The 14,232-nt window shown below is 43.3% G+C and overlaps 1 pseudogene; it reads left to right on the top strand.

Annotated features, from left to right (window-relative positions):
* The first annotated feature begins 552 nt into the window (after positions 1-552).
* Positions 553-1,402, top strand: LOC114209396 (inositol oxygenase pseudogene; annotated as a pseudogene).
* The last annotated feature ends 12,830 nt before the right edge of the window (positions 1,403-14,232 follow it).

Below are 14,232 nucleotides of genomic sequence, written 5' to 3'. Positions count from 1 at the left end.
GGGTTATAATGAGGATCCCTAGTGGGCTGTGTTCATTCAAACTCACTCTTTTCTGTTGCAGGTGTTCCCAGTAAGAGAAATATGATTCTGGGTTCTTAGAATTTAATTATGCACTGCTCTTCAAATACTGAAGTAATTCAAACTGTTATACCAGTGGGGTATATGATCTGTCTTACTTTTCTTCTGCGTGGGATGGGCTGGTAACGGAATCCTCCATTTTCTCATTCAGATTCCCTTGCAACTAATCACACACATTTGAGAAATAGCAGGTCAGGGTTAGGGGTACCGTCTGTGTCCACAAGAGGATTTCTCTTCAAAGAAGCCATATAATGCAAAGAACCATGAAGTCAATTAAACAAGGAAGCTACTAGACTGAGGTGGTTCTAATACCTTAGCAGTCCATATAAGCAAACCAGAACCTAAGCCTGTAAATGCCTCAAGGTTAAGAAATCAAAATCTAGGGCAGCACACTCCGGCCTCGGGGTCCTAATCAGGGGCACACAGCCCGTGGGACTTGTCCCCACCTGCCAACTTTACTCCCTCAAGATAAAGATGAAGGTGGCTGTGGGCCCAGACCCTTCCCTGGTCTACCGGCCTGATGTGGACCCAGAGGTGGCCAAAGACAAGGGCAGCTTCCGCAACTACACATCTGGCCCACTCCTGGACCTTGTCTTTGCCACGTACAAGCTTATGCACACGCAGCAGACCGTGGACTTTGTCAGGAAAAAGCACACCCAGTTTGGGGGCTTCTCCTACAAGAAAATGACCATCTTGGAAGCTGTGGACAGGCTGGACAGGCTGGTGGATGAGTCGGACCCAGACATGGACTTCCCCAATTCCTTCCATGCCTTCCAGACCACTGAGGGCATCCAGAAAGCCCACCCTGACAAGGACTGGTTCCATCTCGTGGGGCTGCTGCATGACCTGGGGAAGGTCCTGGTTCTGGCAGGGGAGCCCCAGGGGACGGTCGTTGGAGACACCTTCCCAGTTGGCTGCCGTCCCCAGGCCTCTGTGGTTTTCTGTGACTCCACCTTCCAAGACAACCCGGACCTCCAGGATCCTCGATACAGCACGGAGCTCGGCATATACCAGCCTCATTGCGGCCTGGAGAACGTCCTCATGTCCTGGGGCCGTGACGAGTACATGTACCAGATGATGAAGTTCAACAAATTCTCTCTTCCCCCGGAGGCCTTCTACATGGTCCGATTCCACTCCTTGGCACACGGGTGGCAACTACCAGCAGCTGGGCAGTGAGCAGGACCTGGCCATGCTTCCCTGGGTGCAGGAGTTTAACAAATTTGACCTCTACACCAAGAGTCCCGAACTGCCAGATGTGGACGCACGGCGGCCCTACTACCAGGGCCTTATCGACAAGTACTGCCTTGGTGTGCTGAGCTGGTGACCAGCCTGCCCAGGTGCCCGAGGGGACGGCCGCTGTCCTGGGACTCCACATGCACACCCAAGTCAACGCTCCCTGCCCTGACCACTCTGCCCAGTGCTAATAAAGACATTGAAGCAGACTGCGAAAAAAAAAAGAAAAAGAAATCAAAATCTAGGACAATCAATCACAGACAGCCAGTAAACCCACTCCAAATAAGGCAAATGTTTACTTACAACCAATCAAATCATTCCCTTGCGTTGCTTCTGAATCCTCTCTATGATATAAAGTCTCTCTGGAACCTCTGTCTGTGGAGCACTCCTAATCACTTCCGGATTGAATCAGTTTTTACTCAAATAAACTTAAAATCTGTAATATGCCTTAGTCTATCTTTTTTAAGAGAACTAAGCGACATGGGTCCAGAGGGTAATAAAAATATTATTATTAGCTAGAGCCTTAGGCCCATCCTTCCTGGGTCTCAGTTTCTTCATGGCTTAAAAAAAAAAAAAAGTCTTGCAGAGAACAACTCCTACGCATCTCCTCAGGGTTCTTATGAGAGCCACAAGAGATCATCTGAAACATTTTTTTTAACCTATAAAGGATCATATATAATAAGGGGCAACCTCATCCATTGGAGTAATAGGACCTCGCTTTCAGGTAAGTTAAAATAATTGTTTCCCTAACTGTGATATTACAATTTAATAATTTATAAAATGTATCATTTTGGCTCACCATTCCCATGGGATTACCTGAAGTACAGAGCAAAGAGAATGAAGATCAAATACCTTCCCATCAGTCTCTGGGCAGTTTATATCATATTAGAAATCTGTGAGTGACACTTCATTCTAATATCCAATATTAAGCTTTCTCTCAAAGAACAAAGAAAATCTGTCCCAATACCAAGTTGCTTTTGTCCCTGGCATCTTCAATGCACGTGGGTGTTTTCTTAAGGCTCTTTGCAAATCAATATGCCGCCAACCTAAAGAAATATGGCCACACAACTTTTTCCGCCATCTTGGAGCCTGTGGAGGCCTGCTGGGAACAGGACTCCTATGACACCCAATAACGTCTGGAAGGCTGTGGTCCAAGGCCATTTTTGCTGGCTATAAGTGGGGTCTCCGGAACCAGAGGGAGCACACAGGTCTTCTTAAAATCGAAGGTGTTTATGCTCGAGATGAAACGGAATTCTGTCTAGGCAAGAGATGTTCTTATGAGTACAAAGCAAGGAACAATACAGTGACTCCAACCAGAGTAATCTGGGGAAAAGTAACTCGTGCTCATGGAAACTGTGGCATAGTTCACGCCGAATTCCGAAGCAACCTTCCTGCTAAAGCCATTGGCCACAGAATCCGTGTGATGCTGTACCCCTCAAGGATTTAAATTTAATGAAAAATAAATAAAGGTGAAGATTTATTCTCCTGTATTTTTGTTAAAAAAAAAAGAAAGAAAGAAATATGGCCACACACACCAAGAGTATGACTAAAGAGAATCATCCTTCCCATGAAAACTAGTGGATTCCAGTGAAGAGAATAAGAAAAAGATTACATTGGAATCTGTGGACAGTGACAGAAGTGGGTCATCCTCTTAAACCCCATTTCCTCCACAATTTCATGTTAATAGAAGCCCAACCTCCAAAAAAACAAGCTCCCCATTGCCCAAGGGAAATGACGTCAAAGTACTTCGAATATTTTTCAAATAACTTTCCTCAACACTCCATGCAACGGAGAAATCCCACAGGCCTGTAAATGTTGGCAAAGCCATTGTTCCCCGCTCTCCACTCTGTCTTTGGGTTTGACTTTCTCTCTTCTTTTTACGGATGAATAACATTTTCTATCATGTTGTTTGTCTGGTTACTCTGGGAACCAGGCTCCTTTTGAATAAGCGTCATCCTTTGTCCCAGGTTCTCTGGCCTTTACTTCCCCTTTCTCATCTCTGCTGGAACATGAGATGCACATTCCAGGAACCATGTGGTGTGCAGGGGAGATAGTGTGGGGTGGGACAAAAGGCTTCTGAAATCTTAAGAGCAGAATCACCTGGGAGAAGATGCTTCACTGCTTTGAGTCAGGTTCCCAGCTGGAGAACACGGACAATTGTGCCCCTAGTGAGAATCCAGTAAGACTTTGCGCAAGGACCCCTCCCCTACAAATGTTCTCCTGTCTACTGTCCCCTCCCTCAGCGAGAACAATGCCCCACCTTGTGTCCCTGCTGTGGGGTTTACCAACTTCAATCACAACATTCAAGCACACTTGTTGCTATTTCTGTCTCCCCTCTCCGGATTAAAAACTTGCCTTATTTATTTTAGGAATCCCCAAATCATGCTGGCCCAATGTGTTTTATGTAATGGGTTCTAATAAAATGTCTGTTGAAGGACTGACCTGTTAATCGACTAGTTGATTGACTGAATGGATGGTTACAGAGAAATCAACTTATAAAGCTCGAAACACCAGAAAAATGTAAGTCGTTATTATGTGGAATTCCATGAATCTGCTTCGAACTTAAGGTAATTAGGCCATTGCTCAAAGTCAAGGTGTAATGGACTTTACAAGTATTATTTCAGAGCATCTTTAGTTTTTGTTTAATCCAGACAGCCACCAAGAATTCACATACTGTACAATAATAATGCACTAAAAAACCAGTCCATGCATCAGAAATATTGAAAAATACTCCGCTGGTTAAGTTAGCATTGCCTCTAAGAGACACAACAATGAGGGCGCCTGGGTGGCTCAGCTGGTTAAGCGACTGCCTTTGGCTCAGGTCATGATCCTGGAGTCCCGGGATCGAGTCCCACATCGGGCTCCCTGCTCAGCGGGGAGTCTGCTTCTCCCTCTGACCCTCTTCCCTCTCGTGCTCTCTGTCTCTCATTCTCTCTTTCTCAAATAAATAAATAAAATCTTTAAAAAAAAGAGAGAGAGAGAGAGAGAGAGAACGATGAAACAACATACTTGAAGTGCTTCCTTGGGTACAAACTGGTATCCTGGTGAGACCATTAACAAAGAAGGCCAAAGCAAGACACTGAGGTGACTGTCCTCAGATGCCCATTTTGCTTTTTACCAATTATACTGGGTATGAGAATACATACAAGAAGCACTTGGGTTTGGAGGTGGGTTTTTTTGTCACTATTCAGTTCATAAATATTGGACACCAGCTGCATGTTGGCCAAATTGAGAAATACAAACACGGGTTTCAAGACAGGGTGTGGGTTGCGTGAGAGGGTCTTGAGAAGAATGCAAGGATCATAACAAAGGCCGAATGTAAACCATGAAACACACAGGTAACTCCCCCTTGTAACGGGTCTAGAGACAGAGAGAAATTAACAGGCACTTGGAGAAGATCATAATAGACTTCATGGAGAAGGTAGTATCTCTGATAAAAGTTAAGCTTTGAACAATATGCCAATGCCCATAGATAGGGAGGATAGTACAGTAGGGCGGGGAGACAGTGGGAGTTCTTGGGGGGGGGGGTATGATGTTACACAAAAAGCCCAGAACGGAAGATCAGCTCCCATGGCTCTTTTTCATCATTTCCAGAAATTTCCATTCTCTCGGTATACTGATCTGACTCTGCTAATAACCAATTCAAAACTAGCTACATTTAATGTAAAACAACACCAATATTATTACTGTGAAGATCTCTCCCTTCCACAACAGCAATGAATATTATTTTGAAGTAATGCATCAAATACTATATTTATATAATATCCCTAGAGAAATTATTCATAATTACAATACATTTGAGGTATACTGTAATTATATTCTTTAATTTTTATTAGAATTCAAAACAAATACTTCTCAGGCTTTTCTGAAAATGATCTATACTTAACATGGAAAAATCTTTTAATTATTAGAGTATAACTTCTTGCCAACTTCTACATCATTTTGTCCTTGCCAAATTCTGAGGTCTAGCAATAGAACAAGCTGCTTTAGAATATTCCTAAGAGCTGAGAAATGCAGCTGTGTAACTGGATGACATTCCTTAACTCCAAATTTGAGAGCAGCCTCTTCAATCTGTGGTAGAAATAAAGAATTGATTTAATAGAATGTCTCCCAGACTGGTGTTCTGCCGGATATGAATAGGCATTTCATACAAAATGGGACGTGTTATTGCAACAAAGTTAATTAAAAGTTTTTGTTTTCTCTACAAGACTGTTCAGTCATTAGTATGTTTCTTTTTTTTTCTTCTTAATTTTATTCATGAGAGACAGAGATAGACAGAGAGGCAGAGGAAGAGGGAGAGGAAGAGGGGTTTCCTCACTTGCTTTGCAGGGAGCCCAATGCGGGACTCAATCCCAGGACCCTGGGATCAGGACCTGAGCCGAAGGCAGACGCTTAACCAACTGAGCCAGCCAGGCACTCCATGAGTATGTTCTTATAAATGGTGAATCTCTAAAGAAGGGACACATGCCAACATGCTTACTTTACAACGAAACATTTTTTTTTTTTTAGCCACATTCCCAGAATGTTGTTTTGAGAAATACTTACCTAACAAATTACTCTAGATTAAAGATAATTCACAAGTCAGCTTTGGGAGGTCAATGGACCTCCATAGAAACTTTCCCCATCATCCAACAAAGAGCATGCTTAGCAAAACAAACAAAACCCCACAAAAAAATAGAGTATGAATCCAAAAACAAAACAAAAATTGTATGAACTATATGGTAAATGTCACTTAGGCAATTCTTTTAAGACATCAAAACAAACACTTCAATCGTGAATTGCAAAGAGATACTGAGATTTTCCTGTAGTATAAAACGTATTTGATGTGCTTATAAATTGGTAGTCAGTTACCATGCGATAAGTAGATACACATGCTACTTTATAGGGGTTTCCTCGCTTGCTGAGCACTTGGCATCAGAATATCTACTTTAACAACTTTACAAAATTCACTAACCAAATTAAAAAAAAAAAATCACTTCAGCGAATCTGCATATGCAAGCCAGAAAAAACATTTCGGTGGCACATAACCCACCCGCCCCCGGAAAAGTTGCCTCTGGCCTTTTCTCCAGACAGGCTCCCACCCTCTTTGATCTACAGTATTGTGTAGATAACTGTAGGTGACAGGTATCACTGTCACCTCCCTCGTGTTACTAAGGGAAAGTTCTACCAAAAGAGGAGAAAGCTAGAAAGGCCTGTGAAGAAAGCAGGTATGTCTAAAAGGGATGGAAAAGCCCAAAAATTAGAAGTGAAAAGACAGAAGCGTGGCCATACCTGTGTCCCCATCTGCCAAAACTATGACTTTTTTTTCCTATGTGTGAAAACTTTGGAAGATATCTGAAGTTGCAGTTGGTTCCAGAAAACTTCACTGTATTTGTGTAAGTATGTGAGAGTGATTTAGTGATTTGGGAGGAAGGTGTTCTGTGTTTTTCTAGAAATGCTTTCCAATTTTCCCCATTTAAGATAATAGGACATAGGTTACCACTATTCAAAATTTTAACATCTAAAATCTTTGCTCAGATTTGGAGAAGGAAAGATTCCTGAACATGTATTTGAACTATTCACAGAACAGGTGGTTTGACATCTGCCGAAATAAAGAGTTAGTCTTTTTCCGAATAGGCAACTTGGGAGTCTAGGATTTTAATCCCACAATACTGCCATTACTTAAAATATTTGTCAACACCTCTTCTAAAATTGCCTTTAGTTTGTGACATAGACTTTTAAATCTCCTCAGTGGTGAGAAATTTTCTGCAATTATGGGTGGATTTGATTTGGGGACTAGACAAAGACATTCAGAGCCAGATCTGGAAAATAAGGTTAAAAAATTGTTCTTCCACGAAGTGGTATTTTGCTCAACTGGAGTCTCCGTGTGCAGCAATGACCTCACATTTCTGGTGTGACTTATGAGGTGGTTTTGAAGGCAGTGGGATGGGAGGAATTCCAAAGTGTTTTTACGAATGGCAGCATCATTAGAAAAGATACCTTTTTTCCAAAATGAATGTGAAGAATAAGACTTCTTGTTATAAATAGATAGGGTGGTCCAAAATAGTTCCCATTACTTACCCCCTCCCATTTTGTTCAAAACAACTTGTCCACTTAAGGTAAATCCCTAAAGAACTGGATACCTACCTATTTTCATCCAAATGGGTTATGTCCCTTTCAAGTATTATCTGGAAGGGACTTACTCTGTCTTCTCTGAATCCCTTCCATGTATAGGACAGAAAAAAACCTGATAGGGATTTAAAAAAAAAAAAAAGCCACAGTTGGTGGATGGTGGATAGGAAGTGGAAGGAAGGTAGACAACAGGTATCATCAAACTGTTTTTTGACCTGGAGGTCCACCAGATCCGCAAGGCAGAGAATGTTTCAGACTCTCCCAAGACCTCTTGAAGCAACCACATCAACCAAGGATGGTTTTCCAGGACAGTATTTTGTTTTTTACTTGAATTTCAAGGAACTTTAAAGCTCCAGTCCTTTTGGCCCAGAGAAATATAGCAATGGGCATGTAAGACACCTGCCTTCCAGTCTCCATCCGGGGCCTGCAGGTGGGAACGTGATCCCTGAGGCAGAGAATTCTGTTTTGTTCACTAATGAGTCCCAAGAGCTTATAAGAGACCCTTCTAGATACTCAATAAATACTTGCAGGAAAAGGGGTTCATCTCTCTAGGCCTCAATTTCCTTATCTGTTAAGTAAGGATGCTGGTTTAGACCAAGAGATTCCGATCATAGGGGTCCAGTAGTTACTAACAGAGTCTCCTCTTTCTTCCCTCTCCTTTCCACGGGTAGAAAGCTCTCCCCAAGCTAGACCCAAGGGCAGAAAATCAGTTGTGTCTTCCTTGTGCCGGATTACCATCTCTATTATCAATGGGCACCTCACTTTCATAAACTCAACATTTTGCAGAAATGAAAATAAAGGGAGACAGAAACTACTGGCCACCCACAGAACCTCCATGCTTTTCTTTTCTCAGGAGCAGAACTCAGTTTTGCTGGAACTATCCTATGTTCAGCTAAAACAAACAGAAAACTTTTCCCTACCTCCCCTAGGGTTACTGTAGTTAGATGACACGGTTCTGGGCTAAGAAGAAAGCAGTAACATTTCCTAAAAGAATCACCCGACAGTACCACATTCGGCCAGAGTCATGGGTACAATGCTGAAATGCTGGAGGTGTTGTATTTGTCACAAGGCTCATGCCAACATGGTCAGTATCCCCCAAGCCATGGGGCATTGACCCCTGATGAGGAAGTTCTTCATGCCTAGTTCTTAAAGTCAAGCAAATGGTTCCTAAGGGAGCCCAGAACTGCTAAGAAGAACTTTCTGGAGCCTTTATTGATAACATTGATCCATCCCTAGCCCTTTTGGGGACCAGCATTCTAAAGCAAAACCTTTGGGTATCAACTAGAGCAAGGCCAAAACTAACACTCCTCACTCACCTCACCACCGTGACTGTGTTTTGTTTTCTAGAAGCTTCTGGGCACTGCGTGTCACCCAAAGGTACTGACAAGCACATAGCTGAAGCCTAGCTCATCTTGTTTTGTGTGAGCGTCATTTTTACGTCCCTCCCCCCAAATCCTATGAATTAAAGATGATCCTTATGAACACAAATATGGCGTTTTACTCTCTTAGAAAGACAGGGTTTCATTCCATTCATTTCATTCATACCTATTCATGGGAATAGGTAGCACCTGTTCCCATCCTTCGGCTTCTCCTCCTCATCCAGAGTTCCAGCCATGCGTGACACAGTCACTTTTTGGCTGTAGCTTAATAGAGCCAAGCCAGCAAAAACAGAGGAGCTCATCAGTAAGGTAACAGAATTTTCTTCATGCCTTAGAAATTTTACTCCTGCGTACTCACCACACTCAGCACAAGAATTTAGGAAGGAAGAGAGATAGCCAATTGTCAGGTTCAGGAGAGAAATCCATGAAAGTAGCTGGGAAATTTTACCCGAGGATGAGTTCTTTAAAAGAAGGCATTTATTTAAGGCAATGGAAGGGTCGGTCTTGTTTACATTTAACATTTTAATGGTTGGAAGGTCAAGGTCTTGGAGCAAGAATTGTTGCTACTCACCTACAAGCAACCGATTGTATTTTAGTGAATTTGACCCTCTCGCAGGTATTTAAGGAGGCCTGTTATAATGTCAAGCCCTGCTCTTTTTCCAGAAAGGAGGAAAGAGACAGAAGAATCAACTCTACAAAATGGCACCGAGTCACAACAAAGCCAGCCTACCCATCTGCCTTCAGGGGACCTAAAAAGAAAGAACAGTGAGTCTGAAAAGGACAGAGGGGAAGGAACACCTGAGAAGTGAAATTTCATGCTAAGTTCACTGCAGAGAAACAGGAGGTAGACTCTCATGAGGGGACTTGAGGTAGTTCCTCCCATTACAAGCCGGGGTTCTGTGACTGATTTCTTTCTCTCTCTCTGCCCCCATTCCCCCGTCTGTTACCAAACTCCTCTCCTCCCTGCAGGACGCAGGTAATTAACAAGCACCCTGAGATGCAGGCCTTGTCATCGGGCCTCAAGGTCTTCCCGATTGTCTAAGATAACACGAATTTGGGGTTTTCTAAACCATTTGCACACATGGACCCCCCAAAAGAAAACACACTACTACTGATGGACTTTTCGCAGGGAAACATGTTTTCTTCCATCTCGTGCTGCTATTTAAATAGCCAGTTCCACAGGAAATTGTCCCTCGAGAGAGGCTGCCATGCTGTCCAGGGTGTGGAGAGAAGGCAGTTGGTCTCCAAGGGCTCAAATACCAGTGCCCAGAGTCAGAGCGGCTGCCTCCCTCCTGCACAAAGCCAGCCCCAGGTGGATACAGCCTAGATGAAAGAAAATAGGTGAGGAAGAGCCGGTCGGCAGCAGAAAGCACCTGAGCCCCATCTTTAGACCAAATAGGAAGTGAAAATAATAGCATGTCAGAGACGAAAGGAAGAACCTTCTGGTGTCAGACTGCATTCCCTAATATGAGCTTTCATTTTTTTTTCCTACAAAAGATGCTCTCAGCTATGGGGGCACGTTGGAATCACCCAGGGAGCTTTAAGGAAAAAATCCGATGTCTGCTCCCACGACAAACCAATTAAATAAGAATATCTGAGGGAAAGGGGCAAGCTCTGGGGGAGGGGGTGCAAACAACTCCCCCAGAAGAGGCTACTGTGACAGAAGGGTCCACTCTCCCTCGACTCCATCATCCCCACCTTGATCAAGCATTTGACATTCGACACACCTCCGAAGACGAAGAATTCACTGACCTTCCACGGAATTCCATTCCACATTGAGACCATTCTGAGGTTTAAAGGTTTTCCTTATGTGGAGGCTCCGCCTACCTGCTTTAACGGCCACCAATTTGTTCTTGCTCCACCCACAAGGGGCACGGAAATCCACATAACGGAAATCCACATCGAATTTGAGAAGGGTACAAACCCAGAGGAATTTCTTTGATAGCACATCGACAAGCTGAGGGCAAATTTGAGGGCAAATTGAAGAGAATGAAATCCAACAGGTATCAGCGTCCTGTCTTTTATTATACTTAGTGCTAAGAAACACAGGCAAGGGCAGAAGATACGGGAGAGAGGGCTTTAGCAGCAGGGGTGCCGTGAGGGACCTCCAGCACGGGGATGGAGGGTTGGGGGGTGGTACCTCGAGCTGAGTCACCAGGGTGATGTGGCTGCCCATATTGCTCATGCTTTCCCAGGCTGCATTCACAGACGGGTGAGCCCCAGGAAGGGGGGGGCACTCAGGAAACACACCAGCAGCTGAGGACTAAAGGGACCACCCTTCAAAAGAGATCCAGAAAACCAGAGAATGTGAACCCCATGGTGATAGATTTTTAAATGTCTTCAATAAAGAACTGTTGGCGGGAAAGCTGCTGAAAAAGACAACATTAAAATGGCAAGAGGAAACTCAGATTTGAGTTGAGGCTCTGGGCCAGGTGCTCCAAATCCATCCCTTCCCAGAAGGATCAAGACAGCCTCTGAGGTTACCTGATGATCTAAAGGGAAGGTGTTTCCCTGGTGTCAAGTATATATATATATATAATATATACATATTATATATATATATACTTTTTAAAGATTTTATTTATTTGACAGAGACACAGCGAGAGAGGGAACACAAGCAGGGGGAGTGGGAGAGGGAGAGGCAGGCTTCCCGCTGAGCAGGGAGTCCGATGCGGGGCTTGATTTGAGGACCCTGGGATCATGACCTGAGCCGAAGGCAGACGCTTAATGACTGAACCATCCAGGTGCCCCAGAATGTATATATATATTTTTTTTTCTTCAGTGTGATACTATTTTTTTAATTTATTTTTTATTATGTTATGTTAATCACCATACATTGCATCATTAGTTTTTGATGTAGTGTTCCATGATTCATTGTTTGTGCATAACACCCAGTGCTCCACGCAGAATGTGCCCTCTTTAATACCCATCACCAGGCTAACCCATCCCCCCACCCCCTCCCCTCTAGAACCCTCAGTTTGTTTCTCAGAGTCCATTGTCTCTCATGGTTCGTCTCCCCCTCCAATTTCCCCCCCTTCATTCTTTCCTTCCTGCTATCTTCTTTTTTTTTTCTCCTCAAATCTCACTAGTATCTCTCTCCCTCTCCAAAGGCAATAGTGTATATTCTTTTCTTTGCCTATGTCCTTGAAGAATTTTGTAGGTATTCTGTACATTTTCCTTTCCTCTATTTTGCCATTTTCCACTAGAGTTTGTACATTTTCTTATTAATTTGCAGGAGTTCTCTGTGTGTTCTAGATATCAGTCCCTTTTTGGCCTTTGCCACTTTATTTACAGTCTGTTAACACCCTAATCTTTGTAATAATAACATTTCCCAGACGTCATGAAAATCATCTTTTTTTTTTTGGTATGGATTTTACATCCGAAGTATTACTAAATCCTTCCCTACTTTAAAGTCACGGCAAATTCTCCTACATTTTCTTCCTATAATGGTATCATTTCAGCTTTCATATTTAAATTTTAATTCATCTGTAATCTACCATGGTGTGTGGTGTTAGGATAAGATCAGTCTTATTTTTCTCCTTATAATGAGCCTGTTTTTCCAGTAGCATCTACTAGATGGTCCTTCCTTCCTCCCATGGGGTGGCATGTGGTGCCACCTCCATATTATATCAATTTCTAATCTGTGTCTGAGTCTGTCTTAAGCTCTTTATCCTGTTGCATCGATCTATTGGTCTGTCCTTGCACCAGTACCATACTGGTTTTATTACTATAGCTTTGTAGTATGTCTTAATAGGAATGTTACCCCCACTTACTCTTCTCTTTCAAGATTGGCCTACTATGAAAAACTTCTGGAGATGTAAAGTACAACATTGTGCTTAGAGCTAACAATATTCTGTACGCTTAAAAAAATTGTTACAAGGGTAGATCCCTTATGATGTGTTTTCCAGAATTTTTTTAAAAAAGAGCCTGACTGGGGCACCTGGGTGGCTCAGTCAGTTAAGCACCTGCTTTTGGCTCAGGTCATGATCTCAGGGTCCTGGGATCGAGTCCCACGTCAGGCTCCCTGCTCAGCGGGGAGTCTGCTTCTCCCTCTGCCTCTACCCCTCCCCCCTGCTCACTCTCTTTCCTGCTCTCTCAAATAAATAAAATATTTAAAAAAAATAAAAAGCCTGGCTTACTATTTATGGACTTCATTGTTCTGCATAAATATTAGAGTCAAACTTGATAAGTTCATAAAAAAAATCCAAGTGGAATTTTTATTGAGATTGAATGGAAATTAGAGATCGTTTAGGAGGAATCACCATCTTCATGTTATCAAATGCTCTCATCCAAGAACATGAAACATCTCTCCACTTATTCAGATCATCTTCTATGTTCTTTATTTACATCTTAACTTTTCTCCATAGAGCATGTGCCTACTCTTGAATAAGTTAATTCCTAGATTCAGTCTTTCTTGCAGGGATTCCTCTATGTGGACTGATAGAGAAATGGTATCACTACACAGCGGCTCGCCCTTATCGGTAGGGAATATGTTCCAAGACTCCCAGTAGACGCCAGAAACCGCAGACAGTACTGAATCCTCTATGTATGTTTTTTTCTCTACATGCAGTCTGATGATAAAGTTTAATTTCTAGATTAGGCACAGTAAGAGATTAACAACAATAACAAACAATAAAATAGCACAATTATGACAATATACTACAATAAAAGTTCTGTGAATGTGGTCTCTCCCTCTCAAAATATTTTTTTCTTGCACTACATTCAACCTCCTTCTTGGGGCCATGCGAGATGACACAATGCCAGTGTGGTGACGTGAAGTTAGGTGCCTGAAGCAGGCTTTGTGATGTAGCATCAGGCTACACACAGTAGTGGCCAGAAGGAGCACCCTCTGCTTCCAGACCGGGTTGACCTCGAGTAACTGAAACCACATAAAGTAAAAAAACATGCATTAAGGGAAGACTACAGCGTAAAAGAGAAGCCTCTAGCTAATATGGGATTTTACCAATACGTTCATATCTGGTGCTATCTGGCAAGAATAGCTGTATGCAAAGTAGCTGACCCGGCTGGCATGGGCCCCTCCGGTCAGGACCCTTCACGTCCTTGGCCTCTCCTCCAAACCCAGGTGTGTGAAAGCCAGCACAGACTTAGAACTCGGTCTGTAAGCTCTGCCCCCGAGACCTGAGGTCTTTGTTTCTACCCAGCTGGTTGCTGATCGCTTTCCCGGTTTAGCACCTCAAGCAGATCAAGGTCTCAGGGAAGCCCGTGAAGAAGCAGATTTCACCTCGGTCCCCGGAAGGACTTGTGTCGCAGCTGTCCTGGGAGGGAGTGGCTCACAGGTAGTTACAACCTCACCTCAGGGAAGAGGGCATTCCCTCAGCCTGCTCAGAGAGGAGCGATGGTGCCGTGTCCTGCAAACCGTGGGCTCTGTGCTCACCGCCAGTTCTGATATTCGGGGGTTCCCAGGGTCCAG

The sequence above is a fragment of the Eumetopias jubatus genome, unplaced genomic scaffold, assembly GCF_037043125.1.
Source record: "Eumetopias jubatus isolate StellerSeaLion01/CBP00866 unplaced genomic scaffold, mEumJub1_p1.0 scaffold_5, whole genome shotgun sequence".
NCBI lineage: Eukaryota > Metazoa > Chordata > Mammalia > Carnivora > Otariidae > Eumetopias > Eumetopias jubatus.
The sequence above is the reverse complement of the archived record's forward strand: the minus strand, read 5'-3'. Positions and strand labels throughout refer to the sequence as shown.